The following is a 22,477-nucleotide window of genomic DNA, read 5'->3' as shown; positions in this document are numbered from 1 at the left end:
TTTTTTTTTTTGCTTTCTGGAGGGCATTTGGGGTTGTGACTTGCCCAAGGTCACACGGCTAGTTTTTTTTGTGTTAAGTGTCTGAGGCCGCATTTGAACTCAGGTCCTCCTGACTCCAGGGCCACTGCTCTATTCACTGCGCCACCTAGCCGCCCAGTGACTCTGGATTCTTGAAAGTTATGCCCAGAAGAGCCCAAATTGGCAAAGCTTTGAGTTTGGGACAAGTGAAGGACTGACTATATCTTTATTATCCAAGGACTAGCCTAATTGTGATTTTTGTGGAGAAGAATGAGATGGGGAGAATAGCTAGGTAGTTTGGAACTGATTGAATGGTCAGACTTAAGAAGAAGACTTAATTATTTGAATTTGAATACATCAATTTGAAAGGAAAACTCCAGCAGTATCACCTAAGGAGATATATGCTTAGCACTGGAGCAGTTAGGCAGCACAGTGGACAGAGCATGGCTCTGGAGTCAGGAGGACCTGAGTTCAAATGTGGTCTCAGACACTTGACAATTGCTAGCTGTGTGACCCTGGACAAGTCATTTAACCCCAATTGCCTCACCACCCCCCCAAAAAATTATCAATGACTTGGATAAAAATATAGATAGCCTTCTCATTCAATTTTCAAATAACAAAGAGCTGGAAAAGATACCCAACACACTGTTGGCAAAGACAAGATCCAAAATTATCTTGACAGGCCAGCTAGTATGATGAAATTCAATACAGAAAAATGTAATGTCTTACACTCAGATTTTTATAATAATCTACTTCACAACTACAGGATGGGGAAGGAATGATTTATCTGAAGAAAAAAAAAGATTTGGGGGTTTTAATGGGCTGTAAGCTCAATGAATCAGCATTAGGAAATGACAGATTAAAAAGCTTTGATCACTGGTTGTGCTGACAAATAGAACTTCCAGGAATAAGGAAGGCAACAAGCATTTATTAAGCACTTATTATTTGCTAGGCATTGTGCTAAATACTTTACAAATATTATCTCATTTGATCCTCACAACAAATCTGGGAGGTAGGTGATATTATTATCCCATTTTACAGGTGAGAAAACTAAAACAAAATAAGGATAAGTGACTTATTCAGGGTCACAAAGCTAGTAAGTGTTTAAGGCCAGATTTGAAGTCAGGTCTGCCTGGCCCAGGGCTCTATACACTGATCTTTCTATATTCTGTCCTGGTTAGATAAATTTAAGTTTAATGTCAGGAAAAACTTCTTAGGAATTAGAGGTGTTCAAAAGTGGAAAGGACTACTTTAGAGGGTGATCCATTCTCCTTCAATGAATATTGTCAAACAGAGACTGGATGACAGCTCTTCAGCTATGTTATGGTATAGATTTCTTTCAGGTGTGGCTTGGGTGAGATGGTTTCTGAGTTCCCTTCCTACTTTAAAATTCTATGATTCTGATCTGGGAATGATGCTACAGTCTCCATGGAACTTAAGTTGCAGATGACCTGAAAAATAAAGGAGAGATCTATAGTTTGCACACATATTTCAGACTGCATCATATTTCCAGTAACCATTTATACTCAACCAATATGGTAAGAGATACCATTGAGGAAATGTATGATATGAGAATGATATGGGCCAGTCATATGGAGAGCGTAAAGGGTACCAATAGATAGCTAGAGGGTTCACATCAATAAAATTATTAATTTGTTGAAATCAAATTAAATCCAGAGTAATAAGAAATATTCATAAAAGATGTTCTAACCTTTGTGACAGTCATGAAGACCAAGTGATAAAAACCTTAAAGCACTATCTAAATGCTAGCTATTATTATTATTTCTAAACTAAATACACAATAGCAAATAGTTACTAAAAGGCAAATTTTCCATTTACCTCATACTGGGGCACCATGTTATATTGATAACTAATTGAAATTGTAGTCCATTAAAATCTCCAAAAGTTTTTCCCAGATAAATCACTTGTTCCCCATCTTGTACTTATGAAATGGATTGTTTTGAAAACCTGAGTATAAAATTCAACATGTATCCATATTGAATTTCATTGGCTTCATTCTTTCTGCAATGCCTAGTGAAGTGTTCACACAGCAGTGTGAATGAATGAGTATTGAAAGGATGTTTAATGAGTAGTCACATTTGTGGAAATACTTAATTACTGTTTACTGAATACCTGTAACACATAAGGCACTAAATTAGCATACACACAAAATGTTCTTCGAGATAAAGTTGAGAGATTCAGGCAGTTCTGCCACATCTTATCATACTAATGACAATACAAAAAATGATAAATAAAACACAAACACATTTGGGGGCAAGGGATGGGAACAAGCATTTATTAAATACTTACTATGTATCAGGCCTTGTGCTAAGCACTGAGGATACAAAAAAGTCAAAAGACATTCCTTGACCTCAAGGAGTTTATAATCTAATGGGGGAGACATTACGCAAATAAATATACACAAAGCAATCTATATGCAGGATATATAGGAAATAATTCAGAGAAAAGGCACTGCGATTAAGAGAGTTGAGGAAGACTTCTTGTAGAAAGCAGGATTTTAGTTGGAACTTAAAGGTCGGTAGTCAGAGCAGAAGAGAGTATTCCAAGCACAGGAGACAGCCCAAGAGAATGCCCAAAGCCTAGGGATGGAGTATCTTGTTCATGGAACAGCCAGGAGGTCAGTGTCATTGTATTGAAGAATTATGTGTTTGGGAATAAGGTGGAAGAAGACTGGAAAGGTAGGGAAGCACTGGGTTATGAAGGGTTTTGAATGCTAAACAGAACATTTTGTATTTGCTCCTGAAGGTAATTAGGAAGCCTCTGGAGTTTATTGAGTGGGGAATGAGGAATATGTGTGCTACATAATTGAACCTGCATTTCAGGAAAATCACTTTGGTGGCTGAATGCAGGATGGATTGAGTGTGACACCTCTGCTCTATAACACAGGTACTTTATAAATAAGGTAAGCATAGGATTGTGGATAATGGTAGCATTAACACTAAGAAGACAGGGCACAAACACAGATAACCATAACAGACATTATTACATGATGAGCATATTAGAGAGTTGTTAAAGAAAGTGTTATTGTGAGGGCTGCAGAGGAAGATCACTTATTATCAATTTGGGAGATGAAGGGATAGGTGGTGGTCAGGGTTTCGTGGCATCTGAATTGGACTTTATGAGATAATCCTGGAAAGCTAAGAGTAAAAGGTCAAGATGTTGAATGCCTTGAATACAAGACAGAATTGTGAACCCTAGAGACAAGCAATTCTCAAAGTATGGTCAAAGGACCCTGAGGGGTCCATGAGACCCTTTAAGGGGGCCAAAATGTCAAAAATATTTTCATAATACCATTAATATATATTTGCCGATTAAAATACTTTCCCCTTTTCCAACTACATTATCTCCACGAGGCTGGGTTTTCTTCATACACATTAACCAAAACAACACGTGGCAAAAGATTGAATCCAGAATCAGATATGAATATCCAGCTGTCTTCTATTATGGTCTGCAAAAATATGTAAAACAACGCCACATTTCCCATTAATTTTTGTCTTAGAAAAAATAATTATTTTTCATTAAAATGTTATTTATGTTAACATGTAATGGGCTCATTATTATTTTAAAATGAATTGATAAATGTTTTAAATGTATCAGTTTTAATTTCTAACATAGTATATATCCATAGATATAACTCATATAAACAACATCTCTTCGGGGTCTTCAATAATTAAGAATGTAAAGAGGTCCTCAATAATATGTAAGAGTTTTGTAAAGGGGTCACGAGTCCAAAACATTTGAGTACTGCTGCTACAGACCATTGAAAGTCACAATGTTTTTGAGCAAAAGATTTGTACCACTTGATATTTACATAGGATTTAGATAAAGCTTGGAGCTGAAAGGGCCCGTAGAACCCATCAATTCCAACTCTCTCCTTTTACAAATGAGGAAACTGAGGTTGAGAGATTAAGTGACTTGACTGAAGTCACACAGTTAGTGTCTGAGGCAGGATTCTCACTCAAGTCTTCTTGACTTTATGCTCAGCACTCTTATTTACTACGCCAGCTAGCTGTTTCAAGATTATTCTGACAGTATTTATAGAGAAGAGAAGAATTTATGACCAAACAAGAGATAGAGGCATTATGAAATACAAAATGTATCATTTTGATTACATTAAATTGAAACAAAGCCAATGTAACCAAGATTAGGAGGGAAGCAGACAATTGGGAAATAATTTTTATAACCGGTGTCTCTGATAAAGGCTTCCTTTCTAAAATATATAGAGAACTGAGTCAAATATATAAGAATACAAGTCATTCCCCAATTGATAAATGGTCAAAAGATAAGAACAGGCAGTTTTCTGAGGAAGAAATTAAAGATATCTATAATCATATGAAAAAATGCTCTAAATCACTATTGATTAGAGAAATGCAAATCAAAAGAACTCGGAGGTACCACATCTTACCTGTCAGATTGACTAACGTGACAAAACAGGAAAATGATAAATGCTGGAGAAGATGTGAGGAAATTGGAACACTAATGCATTGTTGGTGGAGTTATGAACTGATGAGGAGAGCATTCTACAGAGCAATTTGGAACAATGCCCAAAGAGCTCTAAAAATGTGCGTACCCAGGGGCAACTAGGTGGTAGAGTGAATAGAGCACCAGCCCTGGAGTCAGGAGGACCTGAGCTCAAATCCAGTCTCAGACACTTGACACACTTACTAGTGGTGTAACCTTGGGTAAGTCACTTAACCCCAATTGCCCTCCAAAAAAAAAATAAAGCAAAAAAAAATGTGCATACCCTTTGACCCAGCAATATAATTTCTAAGGCTATATCCCAAAGAGATCATAGAGATGGGAAAAGGACTTGTATGTATTTTTTGGTGGCAAAGAGTTGGAAACCAAGGGGATGTCCATCAATCGGGGAATGGCTAAACAAGTTGTGGTATATGAATGTAAAGGAATACTATTGTGTTATAAGAAATGAGGAGCCCATGGACTTCATAATAACACATTGCATCTGTGATGACTGACTTTGATAGACTGGGCTCCTCTCAGAAATGCAAGGCTGTAAGACAATTCCAAAAGACTCATGATGGAGAGGGCTATCCACACCCAGAGAAAGAATTACAGAGTCTGAATGCAGATGGAAGCAAACTACTTGCTCCCTCTCTTTTTTGTTTTGTTTCTTCTTTCTTGTTGTTCATTCCACTAGTTATAATTCTTTTTTATGACTTGACTAATGTTTAATGTGGAGATATTTATAGAACCTGTATTGGATTGCATGCTGCCATAGTGGGGTAGTAGGGAGGAGAGGGAAGGGAAGAAAATTTGGAACTCAAAAGCTTGTGGAACTGCATGTTGTAAACTTAAAGTAAATTTTAAAAAAGACTTTTCTGACAGTGGAATTAAGAAATGACCTTAGCATACTATTAAAATAATCCAGGTAAATTGTAATAGGGGGAGAGGGAGAGGGAGAAGTGACCTACAACCATGACTGCAATGGAAATGGGAAAATGGAAAAAGAGGAAAGGAGGTATGAAAAATGTTACAAAGGCAGAATCACCAGGATTTGGCGGCTGACTGATTGGCTATGAGGAGTCAAAGATGTGACAAAGATTATGAAATATGAGAGAGGGTGCCACAGACAATTCATGAAACAAGAAGTAGAAGCAGAGTTTTGGAGTGGTAGTTAGATTATAAGCTCCTTGAGAGTAAGGCCTCTTTTTTTGCCTCTTTTTGTATCCCCAGCACTTAGCACAATACCTGGCACATAGTACACACTTAACAAATGTTTACTGATTGATTGACTAATTGATTAGCTAAGTTTCACACATGTTGAATTTGAGGTACTGGTGGAGCATCTAAGTAAGAGATGAACAGAGAACTTAGGTTATAATTGCCAAACCACCAATTCCACTACTAAAATTTTAGTTGGGTAGCTCTAAAATCTTCTTGTGTGAATTCCATTAATCACTGAAGGTACATCTCCCAAGCAATCATGGTTAAATAATTCCAAACATAAGTCTTTCCCACTTCCTTTAATAACTAATATCCACTAAACAAAAGTCATGAAAATTAATTCTATGACCTTCTGTTGGCCCCCTCTGCACCCTCCAATACACACATTAATACTGTTGTAGTGGGAAGGTGTGTAATGAATGTCAAGGCTCTTAGATAGGAAACACCATAATGCTAGCCCACAAGAATGCTAACCCCTAGTTGATTAGCAGGCAGTGGAAATAGCAAAACGTCTATCATATTTGCTACTTGGCAAATTACCCCAGCTTAGTAGCAAGCTTGCTAATGGGGCCATCGTGCCGAGTCTCCTAACCTTTCCTTTTCCAACTGGCATCATCAGGGTTCTTCAGTGCAGTGTGATTGGACTACCTTTGCTGAGTGATAGTAAGTACACATCTCAGCTCTTTTCATTATTCCTTTCTTGACTTGCTTTTTGCAAAGCTGACTAATATGATACTTAGATGAATAATTCTGTAGGAACCCTGTTGCTTTTAGATACTAAGTCATGGGGATTTTACATGACGACACCAACTTCACCACATAGCTGTAGTGCCCATGATATTTCAAACACATAATGTTCCAAACTCACCTGGAACAGCAGTCAGAGGGGGTCTCACCAAGTTACTCTTTTCTTGATAAGCCAAAGAGCATATGGCGGGTTACACAATTTGCTCTGGCTCCATAACCTAGGACTGGATAACCAGGACAGGCAGCCCTCCTAGTTGAAAATAAAGGATTTTTTTTTAGCTTTTGCCCTCTAGTTTCAGATATCTACCTGGGTGGATTGAAAAGCTACTACCACATACAACCTCCACCTCCCAACAAACGGGGTTATAATTTTCTAGTATTATTTTTTAATTCACTTTTGGTTTAGTTCAATGATATTTTCTCTTTTTTATTTAACTCATTTAATGTTAAATTCTAATCATGGCTCAAACTTTACCCAAGCTTATTTTTTTTATTGAAATTGGATAAAACAAATGTTTCAGGAAAGTCCAAAATATTCCACATGCTCTAAAACAATAAAGCTCTACTCAATTATACACTTTTGTGCTTCCAAAAACATTTCAGGGTCTGTACTTAGATGACTGAGGGACAGAAGAAAAGGAGATCAACCTTTCACCCTTCGGTTGCTTTTAAATCAACGTCTGACTGCTACTTCCTCTATCAAATCTAGACTCTTCTTTGCAACTCAAGGTACTCCAAAATCTGATACTATTCGGAGTCCTCCCACCCCACTTCCAGTCTCTGATATCTACCCTACATACTGGACAGGCTGGTCTTCCTGCTGTCCCTAAGAACCTGCCAGCCACGGTCATTTCTTCCTTTGTATCTTCATTAAAGTTCTTTCCCTCACCAGGCATGCTTCTCTCCCCCCCCCCCCGCCCTCACTGATCCAAATCCTGTCCATCCTCTGAGACCTAGTTAAATCTCACCTCCTCCTCGAAGTCTCAGCTGACCATTGCACCAACATGCATCTTACTTATCTAAATGTCTCTATTATCTGTACCACACAGCTGAGATGACAGCATCTGAAGGAAGAACAACTGCTAAGTTTAAGTAAGAAGATATCTCAAAGGAGATAGAGGTGTTTTTGGAGGAAACTAGCCCTCAAGGTCCGATGACCTTGAATCTAGAACATTTTAGGAGGGAGCCTCCAGGTTTTAGTCAAATTTTAGTCAAAAACAAAGTGGGTTATAAGAGTAACCCTGAGGATAAAATTTGCATTTGTCAATGTACCCAAGAATGTGATGTCAAAGTGACTGTGTATATGGGAAGGGGCAGGTTTTATTCTGGGTTCCCAAACACACTGACACCAGCAACTAGAACTTAGGTGAGGTTACCTCAAGTTCTGCATATTAGTGGCAAATATATGATCTCTCTGTAGCCTTTGTAAGTGAAAAGTGAAGGCAGTGAGTGGTATGGAGACATAAACCCAGAACACCAGCCATGAGATCAGTCATGACTATGTGACTGGAGCTAGAAGTTGCTTAATATTAGTACACAATTGTCTGCGGTCTTGAATTATCACTTTGTTAACAGATGTTAACTTTGCCTCTCTCACTAGACTATAAGCTCTTTGATGAAAGGCAGCAGGAGAGAGTGGAACAGTGAGCAGGCATTGGAGCCAAGGCACTGGGCAAGCTAGGTGACACAGTGGATAATGTGCCAGATCTGGAGTCAGGAAGACTCATCTTCCTGAGTTCAAATATTATCTCCGAAACCTACTGACTATGTGACCCTGGACAAGTCACTTACTCCATCAATTCCAGAATCTTTTTTGCCACTTTCAAGGTCCTCCAAAAATCTGATTGCCTCAGTTTCCTCACTTGCAAAATGAACTGGAGAAGAAAATAGCAGACCACTCCAGTATCTTTGCCAAGAAAACCTCGAACCTCAAATGGGTATTTGTCAGATATGTCAGATATGACAGAAAACTACTAAACAATAACACTGTAGCCAAGAAGACCAAGATTCAAGTCCAAACAATGATACCTATTGGCTTGTGACCCTAGGCAAGTCACTTAACAACTCAATGCTCTAGGCAACTCTATAAGACTAAAAGGTGTCAACCAATGCCAAAGTTTCCTCATTCATTCATTTCCCTAAACCAATAAAATCACAGATCTTGCTGTATTCTATCCTATACTTCTATATACCCCCAAAAGAAGCAAACACATAATAGATCCTTTAAATGCCTTGTTCATTAACTTCTGAGCCCTTCTATATGGTATGGATTCCCTGGAAATTTGTATGGTCAGTATCCCTCCTACCCTAAGTCTATCTACCAGTTTCAATTCTTCTCATTTTCCCCCCAAATCACTGCTTGTACTAGTAAAGCAACGATGCCTTTAAAAACCTCCAATGACATCCTCACTGAGTCTACTAGCATTTATTAAAAGTCTGTGTTCCAAGCAACATGTTAAGTGCTGGAGATACAAAAAAAGGGCAAAAACCAAATCCTGCTCTCAAGGAACTTGCAGTCTGATGGGAGAGACAACAACTATATACAGACAATCTATAGACAAGATAAACCAGAGGTTATCTCTGAGGTAAGGCAGACGAAGACTAAGGAGGAATGGCAAAGGTTTCTTGCAGAAGGTGAGACTTTAGCTGAGACTTGAAGGAAACCTAGAAAGCTAAGAGGCCTCAAAGATAAGGGGAGAGTGTCCAGGCATAGGTACCCAGTGAAAACCCTTGGAGGCAAGAGATGGAAGATTGAGTGTCTTGGGTGAGGAATTGCAAGGGGCTCAGTGTTACCATCTCACAGGGTACACGGAGGGGTAGGAGGTTTAAGAAGACTGGAAAGGTAGGAAGGAGGCATGTTATATAGAACTTTAAAAGCCAAACAGAGGATTTTATCCAGAAACTAGCTCTTACCCTTAGGGCAAAGATAGGAAAATGAGAAAATAGGTCTTTACTACAGAAGCCTGACAAATCAATATAATTTACCACATGAATTTTTTAAATTGATGGCTCTGGAAGAAGGGAGAAAAATAGGAGCTCAAAATTAAAAAAAAAATGTTTTAAAAAACTGATGGTTTTCCTCCATATTTTTTGAGCCTTGGTTACCACAGAGGTAATCAATTCCCTCTCTGAAGAAAATTTAGCTTCTCTGAATATACTCTACCAATGGAAAATGTCTAAGACTCCCATTAAACCTTCTCCTTTCATGTACACAGTATAGTTTTAGAACTACCCCTATCATCTATTTATACACAGTGAAAGGAAAAGAACAAAATTATAGAGTATTTTCAATAATAAGTTGAGTGGAGCTGGTCCACAGCCACTGTAATTTTGGGTGAGGTACTTATTCTCTTCTCTCTTATAAAAAGAAGTTCTCAGCTATTTGCAGATTTAAACCTATCTATTACCAAGGCAAAGAAACCAGAGAAGGAATAGACTAACACCTCAATGATTTATTTATTTATCTGTGGATAGGCTGAATCCCTTACCTCCAAAAGAGCTCCTTAAGGCCTGGGACTGCCTTGATTTGGTGTTCCCAGCAGCCAGCACAGCCTTGCACACAGGAGGTTATTAGCAAATGCTCGAATTGAATTAAATTGACCTGCAGGGGATAAACTATTCTAAGTGGGTAAATTTTTCGGATAAATAGTCTGTCACTAAGCTTCTTTTAACTCCTGTGATAGAAATCTTTCTAAAATGTATTACTTATTTCCCTACACACAAACATAGTTTCTAAGATAGAAAACAGATTACATTGAACAGAATTCAACCCTTCCCTGACGATTAAGGGCTATTGTAATCAAATCCCCTCTACTCTAGAAGAGTAAGGTTCTCAGGGACTACTGAGATGGTGTAGGGTTTACTCACGAACTCCATCTTTCACTGAACACCACAAAGCCAGTCTCCTTTTTTTATTCGGTGGTCCTTGTGTCTTCACTTAATGAGAAATATCACTTCCCAATGCTGCCACAAGTACCCCTACAAGCACCTCTTGACCCCTCACTGCTTATAAATAGCTGTATACTCTAAGCCTGGGAAGGTCTGAAGTTTGCTCAAGAATACTGGAAAGTGGGTCTTCCAAACCTGTTGAATTAGTCATCTCAACTTTACATGAGAGCCAAGAAATTCTACCCAGAAGGCCTGAGGGTGGCTGCATGCATCTCCTATGGAGTAAAACTACATGGAGTTTGTGCTAGCTGTTTTTCTAACTCTCCAGGTCCTTCTTACTTAGAGATGCCCACAATGAATGATTCTTCTGGGAGCAAAACTCCCTTAATATGGAAAGGCAGGTTAAACTAGCTCCTGTCTTTGAAAGTAAGGATGAAGTACTCATATATCCTGTTTCCAAGTCATTATTGCTGCTAAATTAAATGTTTAAAAATGCCTTTATAGACAAATCTACACACAAAGACAATCAAGAGACAATACTTGGCAAAAGTGAGAAGTCAGCAAGGCTTCTAGGATTAGATTATTTTCTAAGGTAGTGGTTTTCCATTTCTAGACACTTTCTCCATTCCTCTCCTATTTCATGGGCTCATTACCTACCTAATTTTTAAATAATCTACATATCCAAATAGCAGTCTGAAATTAAGCATTTTTATCTGTTTGACTTATCTTTGAATGACCAACCATAGACTATCCAGAACAAGCTTAGATAAAACATTACTTCACACTGGCATTATTTTCACTGGTGTTGAGATTCTTCTCCCCCTTTTTCTGGAACGCATCTCTACTACCTCTTATTATTTCTATCTCTGGCAAAAAGATGTTGAAGCAGTTAAGTGCTGCATCAGGGAGAATACACTGGGCCTGGAATCAGGAAGCCCTAAGTTCAAATCTGGTCTCAGACACATCCCTAGTTGTGTGATCCTTGTTTGCCTCAGTTTCCTCAACTGTAAAAATGGGCAAAATCAAAGAACCTACCTTCCAGGCTTGTTCTGAGGATCCAATGAGATCATATTTTTAAAGTATTTAGCACAATGCCTGCCTGGCACATAATATGTGCTATATAAATGCTAGTCATCTTCATTTATCATCATCATCATCATCATTTGACAGTAAAAGATGTCACAATGCATAATCTTTGTTCACTGAACTCCAATGATATAACTATATAATACTAATTTAATTATATTATGACTAAATAATAATAAAATTCACTAAATTATATACCAAATTAATTATATTATATATGTAATATAACTAATTTAAGATCTTTGAGAGCAAGCACTGCTTTTTGGTATTTCTATCCCCAGCATCTAGCATATGACTTATACAGAGTAGGCCCTTAATTGGTATTTGTTGTATTGAGGTAATTCAAATTCTCCATGGGCATTGTGGATGGTTCAGTGGTCTGTCAGCTAAACTGGCCATTATGGTAACATTTTTGTTGTCATTATTAATCCAAATCGCGAATGTGAAGAATGTAAAATTAGAGATGAAGTTAAAGGACCTCTTCCTTCACAATGAAATTCCACTTAATTTTTCTCATAGGTTTCACCAATAAGCTAAATGAGAATCATTTTCTAATTATTCCTTTTGGAAACATGCATTTAATTCTGCCAACTCCTTAAGTAATACTGTTAAATAGCTTGTATCCTTACTGAAGCATAAATGAGTAGAATCACATAAGCTGATTATAGTCAGTATGAAAAAAAAAGTCTCCTCTTGGGCCTGTTGCACAAACTCTGCTTTAGAGGACTTTGAAAGCCCAGCCAAAACATTCCTGACATTCTTAGAGCTCCATGCTTGTCATCACTCCTCATAGTTACAATCAGCTCTCCAATACTGAGTTAACGCTACCAATAGGAGTTTGGAGGAACTCTGAGGCCAAAAGGGGGGAAGAAGCAATAACTATGTCCTAGAGGTTATAAGGGGATGACAGTGACTACAAATTAATGAACAGGAAGTGACCTCCTGGCTGATGTTGATTGAGTAAACTTGATTGAATGGAGAGACCAGGGCATTTCTGGTTGGGTAGGGGAGAAAGACTGAGATTTCCATAAGTGAGCCTGGGAGCTAGATCTGGGGGTGCAATGGTCATTAGTAGAATGATAACTCTGAGTTCCCTTCTATAAGGGTGGAAATGAAGGAGCCAGCATTCAGTCTGAAGGGGGAAAAGGGAAAGGAACACTGGCAGAAAAGGTTGGGGATGAAGCTTCCTATAACACCTGTTCCTGCTAAGCCCTAGTCAATCAGGCAGACATTTACGACTATGAGCCAAGCATTGTGCTAAACGTTGGTAATACAAAGAAAGCTAAAAGACAGTCCCTTGCTCTCAAGCAACTCAAAATCTAATGGTGAAGATAACAGAAAAGTACCCCCATAGCACCTTTACTACTGGGCCCTCTGACAGTTGATGGGATCATACATATGGCCCTTAAAATGTAAGACAAAAGGGCTTTTTCTCACTTCTACAACTAATCCAGATTCCATTAATAGTATACTACTGACAGTATGACATTTTTGCATTAGGCACATAAAATTAACTTTTAATCATATGTCTAAAATTATATTTACTGTGGATTGCAACACATTTGGTCTACAGATAATAAAGATCACAGAACTGAGATTAGAAGAAAATAGGCAAGAGAATGGGGGAGAAAAAGACAGGAGAGAGGGAGGGAGAAAGGGAGAAAGAGAGAGAGAGAGAGAGAGAGAGAGAGAGAGAGAGAGAGAGAGAGAGAGAGAGAGAGAGAGAGAGAGAGAGAGAGAGAGAGAGAGAGAGAAAGAGAGAGAGAGAGAGAGAGAGAGAGAGAGAGAGAGAGAGAGAGAGAGAGAGAGAGAGAGAGAGAGAGAGAGAGAGAGAGAGAGAGAGAGAGAGAGAGAAAGAGAGAGAGAGAGAAGGAGAGAAGGAGAGAAGGAGAGAGAGAGAGAGAGAGAATGAAAACGAGAATGAGAATATCTATGGAGCTCTGTTTAAGAATCCCACACATAAGACCAAGAGTTAGAGAAGCTTCCGAAGTTGGATGGAACTGAACATCATAGTCCTGATTCTGACAAGAGACTTCGGTATATGGGAGAGAGGAAAAAAAAAAAACCCAGATGAGGGGCAGCTAGGTAACACAGTGAAGAGAGCACCGGCCCTGGAGTAAGAAGGACCTGAGTTCAAATCTGGCCTCAGACACTTAATTAAAAAAAAAAAAAAACTAGCCATGTGACCTTGGGCAAGTCACTTAACCCCAATTGCCCTCCAAAAAGCAAAAGAAGAAAGAAAAAAAACAAAACCCAGACGAGACAAGACCTTTAAATTTTTGCTTCTATTGAGGATAAAGGAATTCAGGAAGAGAAGAAAAGTTAAGGTAACAGTTTACCCATCTTGACAAAATCCTGAGTACACAGAAGGCAGAGGGAACAATTAGAGTAGCATAACCCAGTCCTCAACAGAGAGGGAGGAAATGCATAAAGAAGAATGTTCAGAGCGGTAGAATGAAAATTGTTGAAACAAAATACCAAGGCCTTCTCTGAAACAGACCCATTGGGCCTAGAAAGGAAGAGTGAATGATCAAGCAACTTCCTAGCATGCTAAGCAAACAGGGACCTTGTGAAGGCACTCTGGTCACTCAGGAAAAGGGAGGACACAAGACTTTAAGAGGGGCATACTGTCAGTCTACTTCAATGGATCTGTGATCTCACCAATGCAAACAATAATACAGATGATGATGACAGCTAGCATTTACCTCACACTTTCAGGTCTGCCAAATAATTTGAGAATATCAATCCAGTCCTGGGAGGTGGGTGCTATTCTTATTCCCATTTTACACACAAGGACACTAAGGGAGATAGACGTTCAGTGATTTGCCAAGGGTCACATGGCTAGTAAATGTCTGAGGTGGGATTTGAACTGAGGTCCTCCTGACTCCCTCCAAAGCTACAAATAGTAATCCATCATTTCTTCTCAAACTGTGCAACTCCTGTGTCTGAATTCCCATAAACTCTCCAAAGAGGCCCCAAACACATTGACTTTGTCTAAGTCTCTTAATATGAAAAGGCACCAATTTAATACCAAACTGTCCCCCTTCCTTTCCCTATCCCACCATCAAATTAGCCTATGTTGCTTTTCTCATCAAACATCCTTTTGATATGTTCAATTCCACCTCTTGCAAGTAATTCATCATTGTTAATATGATGTCACACATGGGCCAGCTCTTCATAGCCCTTTAGGTCAGCTACCATTTTGATTCTTTGGAGATGACCATAGTATTCTAAAATAACATCACTAGAAGATTATTGGTGTCAAAAAGATGGATTTTTGTTTTAATTAGAATTTGAGATCAAGGCGTGGAGTCTGGAGTCTTCAAGAGTTCAAATCTGGCCTCAAACACTTACTAGTTGTGTGACCCTGGGCAAGTCAGTTAGTCCTCTTTGCCTCAGTTTCCTCATCTATAAAATGAGCCAGAGAAGGAAATTGCAAACCACTCTAGTATCTGTCAAGAAAACCCCAAATGGGATCACGAAGAGTCAGACATGACTAAAACAACCGAATACAAAGGCTATACAGCCTCCTAAATATAATCCATCCTGCTCTCTTTCTAATCAATTCTAGGCCCAGTTCGTGGTGCATAGCAGTGTATATTTTTAAGGCATATGTACTAACAGATCAGCTCCAAGGGCTTTCCACCAACTGCCTATCATTGACCAGAAAATGGTCATACTTCATTCATCTAGTTTTTCCCTGTGTGTGGACCATTAACTACTCAAAAGATTTTTCATGATAGCCCTCAATAAAGAGGCTTGGCAATGATCCAAGGTTTGGCACAATTAGAACAATGTCATCTCTGAACAGAAGCACTGAATGACTTCACCCTCCATAAGGATTTCCTTCACCATCTGGCCTCTGCACTGGTCAGTGATAAGCAGCATTAATGAACATGTACCTGCTTGTCTTGTTTGATATTAATAACCAGTGAGTCTGTGAACAAAGTTATCTTTCAAGGAACCTTTTATCATCTTAATATGTGAGTGAGAGATACCTTCTTGAGGAATCTTTGAGGTAGCATTATGCTTTATTGAATCATGGGATTGTTTGTAAACAACAAAACAGAGAAATATTGCATTATCTACACCCTTCATTAAACTTGCGACTATAATGGTATGGTCCTACCATGGAATATAATTTGTTAAAACCTGCCTGTTCCCTTCTTATTTTCTTTTTTACTTTGCCTTTTTGGAGGGGATAAGGCAGGGCAATTGGGGTTAAGTGACTTGCCCAAGGTCATACAGCTTGTTAAGTGTCTGAGGCTGAATTTAAACTCAAATTCTCCTGACTCCAGGGCGGGTGCTCTATTCACTGCACCACCTAGCTGCCCCTCTTATTTTCATTAATACTGCCCTCAACAGTGAAGAAAGCATGAAAGACAATATGTAATGTGCTCAATATTGTGTCCTATTCCATATGGACCTCTTTTGTCTATTTGGTCTAATCTGGGTGATCTCATTTTTGTCATTTTTTATGTCACTTCTATTTCTCATACAGTATATTGGGACCATGGTGTTATTCCAATTTGGTGGTTCCATTATCACTGTTATAGAAATGTTGGAAGAAAGATAGTTTGTTATCTGCCTTTTAGTTTTCTCCTTAAATTATTTTAAGATGATATGGCTTAATTGGGATCTATGCTAAAATTTCTGAAAATCCATTTTTTTTATCTACTACTCACTACTTTACAAGATGTTATTGTTCATGATGTTTTACCATTCTCCTTCATAAGGTTTTGCAAATAAATTTGTTTTCTACACTGATGTTGTCCTTGAATACCATGTCTTTTTTTTTTTTGGGGGGGGGGTAATGAGGGAAGGCAGGGCAATTGGGGTTAAGTGATGTCCCCAAGGTCACACAGCTAGTAAGTGTATCAAGTGTCTGAGAAAGGATGTGAATGTAGGTCCTCCTGACTCCAGAGCTGGTGCTCTATTCACTGTACCACCTAGTTGTCCCCATGTCTTTCTTTAGTAAGAAGATCAAGTATTTGCTGTATAAAGAAGTTTCTAATACCTTTTGGCCCCTTTTTGTAATAAATTTTTAAAAGTTCTGATAACCCATGTCTACTTCTATTCTTTTATCAATTTTCTATTTATACCAATACTGTATACAGATGGCTAATTCAGAAATGACTATCACAGTATTGGTATAAATGTGATAAAAATCCATTGAAATAGAGTAAGACGTAAAATAGCAAAATATACAACCTGAATTATTAAAAAAAAAAACTTTTGACATAGGAAAATAGAAAAGTGCCAGGTCTTAAGTCAGGAAGACCTGAGATCAAATCCAGTCTCAGATACTTAACACTTACTAGCTGTGTGACCTTGGGCAAGTCACTTAACCCTAACTACCCTGCCTTCCCCCCTCTAAAAAAAGAAAAAAAGGAACCCCTGCTTTACTCTATGCCTACCTTTACAATGAAGTCATTAAATATGTCATCTAACTGGAAAGGTTCTGACAAGCTCTTCAAATAATTTCCCTGCCTCCTCACACTCTGTAATAGATTTTTGGTGAATAAGTTGTGTTTATTTTCATAATCATCTTTTTCCACGTTCTCATCAACCAGATTTCTTCTGGACTTCCATCTTTATGCCAGCAACACTACAGTCTCTACAATCTCCTCCTCAGATTGGTGATTTAGTTCCAAACCTCCATTTGAGGAAATATCCATGCCAGCCATGCCTACTACAAATGTGTTTTGACCCGTGCCTCTCTGGCCTTCTTCTAGACTTGTCCCCGTAGTATTTCCCACACAGTTTTTTCCAGCTCCTTTTCATGTTGTCTTCTCCCCCATTAGAATATAAGCTCCTTGAGGGCAAAGATTGTCTTTCTCACCTATATTTGTATTGCCATAGCTTAACATAGTTCCTGGCATAGAGTAAGCACTTAATAAATGTTATCTACACATCTACCTATCATCATGGGCACTGCAAAATGCACATAACATGAAATAACATTTCTTGCTAAATTTGGAAGCATGATAAAAACAACTCTGCCAACTCTTTTGTCTGTGAACCAGCCTTGCTTTTTAGTTATAAATTCTATATATATTAGAGCCTCTTGTTTCATTTATAGTGTGGATATTAATAAAGAAGATTCATTTTCTCCAACAGTACATTGGTTTGTTGGCTACTGAACATTATCTCATATTTGGAGTAGCTGTTGTTTATATTTATAGACTCTAGAAAAACTGTATAAACCCCACCACTGCTAAAATGGGGAAATGTGATCTGTATCAAGAAAAGAAAATGGTAGTTCTAAGATCTTTGTGCCCTAGGCTATAGCCCTGAAAAGTGGCAGTAACCCAAAGACGTTTCCTTATTTTGGCTTTGCCAATAACTGGCTATTTGACCCAAAGCAAGAAGAAAATGCAATTCTGGTATAGTTTTCCTTTTCTTAGTAGAAAGTAGGACATGAGAAAAAATATTCTCTACCCTCGTTTTGGCCTGAGTATAAGCAAATGTTTGGAACTAGAGAAACACCTAAAATCCTAAACACACGAACAGTCAAGTCTACTTGGATATAGTTCTGTAAAATATTCCGTGACTTTTGTACCAATCAACATGTATTTATTATTTTCCAGGAACTATACTAGTCACTGGAGAAAAAAAAATGCAATGAATGAAACAGTCCCTACTCATAAGGAGCTTACATTCTAATGTTATTTGCCTTTGCTATATATTATCTGTATTTCATATAGCTAATACTAAAATTATTTTGTGCTCCCTGGGAATGTCATTGACTTATAGCACAGAAAGATAGATACCCCAGTACTTGAAAGAAGCCATTCTGGGTTTAAAATATGCCACACGTGATCAATAATCTGCATATGGATGAGTCAGAGTTGGCTAGGTACTCAAACACTGCACTGAGATACAGGAAACCCAGCTGCTGTTTATAGTAACACTATGGATTAACTATCATTTGAAGCCTCTACGCCTCATTTTCCTAATCTATACAACTGTAGATAATACAAATATACAAAAATTTCTTCTGTTGTTGAAACCATCACCAAGGAAAGAATGGAAAAAAATAAATTTTATACATCATAAAAAAATTAATCTCCAGCATTTTTTTTTACAGGGACTATCAGTAGCATGGAAGCAATCCTGAGAAAGCAAACCTTAAATAAAGCTATTCCTCTGGTGATAACTAGTTTGTAAATCTTTTTTCCAACTAGTGACAAGGGAATGAATTACTCCAAAAACCTCTAACGCCTGACTGATTTTTTTTTTTTTTTGCTTTTTGGAGGGCAGGGCAATTGGGGTTAAGTGACTTGCCCAAGGTCACAGGGCTAGTAAGTGTTAAGTGTCTGTAGCTGGATTTGAATTCAGGTCCTCCTGACTTCCTGGTTGGTGCTCTATTCACTCTGCCACCTAGGCACCCCACTCCCCATTGAATTTTACATATGATTTTAATTCAGTATGGAAATAGCTGGAAGAAGAGAAGATAAATTTCTAGGAGGTAGGGATCAAATGTGTATCTAAGTTGAAAAATTGGAATATCAGTGGTACCATAATGGAAAAAGAGACATAAAATAGCTCTGAAGTTCAACACACAGGAGAATGATAGAAACTCCCAACAGTAAATGAAGAGATCATCTTTGAATTACCCAGAAATATAGAAGAAATGTTCTAGGGACAGTTATGATGCCTTAAGTTACACATTAACATTTCTTTGTACTCTACATGAGGAAGGTCACAGTACTGAGTCCACATCGGAAGTTCTGGGTTCATTTTCTATGTGCCACATGTAAGAGAAGCCACTGACATGATGGAAAATGTTCAAAGGTGGTTAACCATGATGGTGAATGACCTTGAGATCATTCCATAGCCTGACTGGTTGAAAAGAATGGCAATGTTTATCCTACAGAAGATAAGAGAGGGAAAACATGATAACTTTTTAGGTCTTCAAAAGTCACACAAAAGAAGGCTTAGACTTCTTCTATTTGGGTCCAGAGAGTCAAACTATAAGCAATAAGTAAAAGGTACAATGAGACAACGTGAGGACCAATGTCAAAAGAAACTTCCTTATAATGAAAGTCATATTCCAAAGTGGAATGTGCTGCCTGAGGAGGTGGTGGGTTTCCCATCACTGAAGGTCTTCAAGAAAAGGCTGTCAGACATGTAGTAGAGAAGGTTTTTTACTTATAGGTTGGATGGTATGGTCTCTGAAGTTATTCTCATCTCTAAGATTTGGCATGATTTAAAGTATCTGAGAAGCCATGGGTGAGAGGACCATATCAAGAAAAATATATGCACTTAAAAAGAGAGGAAAGGGACTCATATACAAAACTGTTTATAGTAGCTCTTTTTGTTATAACAAAAATTTGGAAACTAAGAGGGGGAATACATTGAAAAAATGGTTGAATACATTGTGATATGTGAATGCAGTCAGCTATTATACCATTAAAATATGACAAGGGTGACAGTTTCAGAGAAACCTGGGAAGACCTGTATGAAATGATAACAGAGTGAAGTGAGCAGAACCAGGAATACAATTTAAATATTAACATTGTAAAAACAACAACAACCAATAACTTGGAAATACCTAATAATCAATGTAATGACCAATCATCTTCCCAGATGCCTGAGAATAAAGCATGTTACTTTACCCACCTTCTGACAACAGAGATGATCGACTCAAAGTGCCATATAAGACATATATTTTTGGATATGACCAATATGGAAATTCATTATGCTTGACTATACATTTTTGTTACGAGGACTTTTTTTAAATTTAAGGAAGGGGGTGGTTAGAAGGGAAACGAGAAGTAATCATAGGGTGGCTAAAAAGAAAGAAAAAAAGGAGTCACTAAAACACTTTTTAAACATGCACAAAGAAGGGAGGCCAAATGGAAACAAAGACAAGCAGGAAAGCTCTGAAAGTTATGCTGAATTTATCATATACTAAAAGGAAAATCAAGTTGTATATGTTAAAGACACACAGTTTAATAACCAATCCTCTTTTTCTGTTCAACTTTGAATATGGAAACACTCATTTTATTTAATGATTGCAAAGTCTAGAATAAAAAAAGGAAAATATGCAGGTTGAAGTTTCTATGTTTCAATGTTCATATTAACATGACAGAATAAGCCCAAACTTGTAAACTGAGTTCTCACATGGACAAGAATTATTTATAAAGCATAAAATTTGTAAATAAGGAAGATTAGTTGGATATAAAGATATTGTATAGTTTTTGTATTAAGAGAGAGAGGGGAGAAAACATATCACCTGAACTTACTAAATCATACTTTGGTTCCTGGGGTGGTTCCTGGGGTGGGTGTTGTTACCCCATTCCATAGCTAAGGCAATTTTGTATAGTCAAAAGTATTCTGGCTCTGAACCTATGTTCAAATCTTATGTTCCAATACTTACTACCTCCATGACCTTGAGATTTTCACTAAAACTTCCCTGAGCCTCAGTCTCTTCATCTGTAAACTGGGGGCATTGAACTAGATGGCCTCTAGGGCCCCTTCTGGTTCTGAAGGATTCTATGATCCTAAATCCCTGTATGCAGTAAATATTTCCCTCCAGGGACAACATACTTCATCTTACGTATGATTGAACCCCTACCCCCAATTTGCAAATGAGAAAACTGAAATCCAAGAAGTTTAGTGATTTGCCCAAGATTACACAGGCAGAACCATGATTTGAATCCTGGCTTCCTTTCTCTGAGTCTGATGCCCTTTCTACAGGAGTACAATTCTAAAATTAAGAACATTTTGGCAGCAAGCAATATTCATTTTGCTTAAGGCCAAAACATTTTCCCTCTGGGGCTGTCAGTTAAGTCAAAGGAAAAGTGTGATTCACTCTATAAACAACTTTTCAGGAATTCCTCTTTTATTCTCACTTTTCAGGAATATCTCTCTTGCAGCCATTTGTCTCAAATATTTTGTCATTTCTAGACCTAAGTCATGAACTCTTCTCTTAACTCAATTAGGTTTTCCCTGATTTTAAAAATAAATAAATGAACAGCCAAAAATTGCTAACACTTTTAAGAAGATTCAAAAATATCAGTGTGAAATGATGTCATGTATAATAAGAACAGCTTTGTCTTGGATAAACAACTGGACTTCCTAAAGCCCATACTAGGGAAAAGCAAAGTTCTGGGTTTATCCTGATGTACTTAGACCCATAACCCTAGGGTTTATACTCAGTCATGCCTCCATGTACCGACATCAAAGAGACCACAAATTCAGTGAAACATGGGAGGCACACAGCATTTTTACTATTGTATCATTTAGAGATAGAAGGTCCTTTGAGGTCTTCTAACCCAGGCTCCCCATTATACAGATGAGGAAACTAAGCTGTCTAAGGCTGGATTTGAACTAAGGTCTTCCTGATTACAGGACTGGTGTTACAACCATTGTGCCATCTGGTTGTCCTATATACTACCTGTACAGTGGTCAATAGTTTAACAGGGCTAAGAACAGAAACAGGAGAGAAAGGGGCCACATCACCTGCTGGGAATGGAAGATAGTGACAGCAGTGGTGCGACCATAAGGAGAGGTGAGACCAGGGAGCCTAATGTGAAGGAGTGAACCCTGGCCTCTCCTCACCTTGTTGGGACCCACTCAGGGCAGTACTGTAAGTCACAGAAGGTAAGTCCTTTAGGGCAATTTCAGGGCTTTCCTCACTACATCATGCTGCTATATTGTGATGCCATTTTATATCAATTCCTCATAGGTTTTAAACAGTTTATGAACAGTTCATAAGGATGATTTTTACGACAGGAAGAACTTATTACATAGACTGAGTCCACAATAAATTCATGTTAATTAGCCTCAGGTGTGTCTTTTATCCATCAATGTAGGACAATCCTTTTATTTGTCTCTGATGGATTTTCTATTGGCTGTGCTTACTTTTTCCTGAGGACTGCAACTCCAATCACACACACACACACACACACACACACACACACACACCTACCTCATATGACCTTTCCTCTTTACTGAGAAGATCGAGAGCATCAACCATAAATTCTCTTATCTCCTTCCTCCATGCCTCAAAACTGCTTTATCT

General features: G+C 38.1%; 1 protein-coding gene across 5 annotated transcripts in view; it reads right to left on the bottom strand.

Moving 5' to 3' along the window:
- The window catches only part of KIAA1958 (KIAA1958 ortholog), a 245,429-nt gene that overhangs the window by 149,262 nt on the left and 73,690 nt on the right, over positions 1 to 22,477 (bottom strand). The window contains exon 2 of one of the 5 annotated variants that reach the window (XM_069085325.1): positions 6,593 to 6,721. The exons of the other annotated variants lie outside the window; for them this stretch is intronic. The gene's annotated coding sequence lies outside the window, so the exon portion shown is untranslated. The remainder of the gene's footprint in view (positions 1 to 6,592; positions 6,722 to 22,477) is intronic. 5 annotated transcript variants of the gene reach the window in all.

The sequence above is a fragment of the Petaurus breviceps genome, unplaced genomic scaffold, assembly GCF_028583685.1.
Source record: "Petaurus breviceps papuanus isolate PSGF00001 unplaced genomic scaffold, PetGlider_PUasm1.0 175, whole genome shotgun sequence".
In the NCBI taxonomy this organism is placed as follows: domain Eukaryota; kingdom Metazoa; phylum Chordata; class Mammalia; order Diprotodontia; family Petauridae; genus Petaurus; species Petaurus breviceps.
Note: the sequence above shows the minus strand (reverse complement) of the source record. Positions and strands in the feature narration are given on the sequence as shown.